Source organism: Oncorhynchus masou, unplaced genomic scaffold, assembly GCF_036934945.1.
Source record: "Oncorhynchus masou masou isolate Uvic2021 unplaced genomic scaffold, UVic_Omas_1.1 unplaced_scaffold_7533, whole genome shotgun sequence".
Lineage (NCBI taxonomy): Eukaryota > Metazoa > Chordata > Actinopteri > Salmoniformes > Salmonidae > Oncorhynchus > Oncorhynchus masou.
The window spans coordinates 6587-7500 of record NW_027013997.1 but is presented as its reverse complement, the minus strand read 5'-3'; positions in this window follow the sequence as shown (position 1 = coordinate 7500).

The window sequence follows — 914 nt, the reverse complement described above, 5'->3', positions numbered from 1 at the left end:
TGGAGGTGAGCTAGTGGTGTGGCTGATAGAATAGAATGAAGAGGGAGGAAGAGGGGAGGAGTGAAGGGCTGTTCAAGAAACCAGATGAGGAAGAGGAAGATGTTCAGGGGAATTATTGTCTCTGTTCCAAATGGTTCCCTATTCCCTACGTAGTGCACTACAGTGCTTCTGACCAGGTCTAAAGTAGTGTTCTACGTAGGGAATAGGGTGTAGATGTATTACAACATCATGCTTTAGTGTTTTGCACAAAAATATATAAGATCTCCACCCCCCCCACTTCCTGTCTGTCATCCCCCAGTTCTGTTAAGACTTCCTCTCATTGAACTGGGCCTCATTCTAAATGGTCACTTTGTATTGATAGTCCATACTGGTCTTTACTATGGTTCTACATACAGTACCTGTATTGATAGTCCATACTGGTCTTAACTATGGTTCTACATACAGTACCTGTATTGATAGTCCATACTGGTCTTTACTATGGTTCTACATACAGTATCTGTATTGATAGTCCATACTGGTCTTTACTATGGTTCTACATACAGTACCTGTATTGATAGTCCATACTGGTCTTTACTATGGTTCTACATACAGTACCTGTATTGATAGTCCATACTGGTCTTAACTATGGTTCTACATACAGTACCTGTATTGATAGTCCATACTGGTCTTTACTATGGTTCTACATACAGTATCTGTATTGATGAGGGCCTCATCATCTGGCAGTAAAACCCTATGGACCTGAAAGGGACTGCAGTGTGCTCCAGTCTCCAGCAGGGGGCAGTAAAACCCTATGGACCTGAAAGGGCTGCAGTGTGCTGCCAGTCTCCAGCAGGGGGCAGTATAACCCTATGGACCTGAAAGGGACTGCAGTGTGCTCCAGTCTCCAGCAGGGGGCAGTAAACCCTATGGACCTG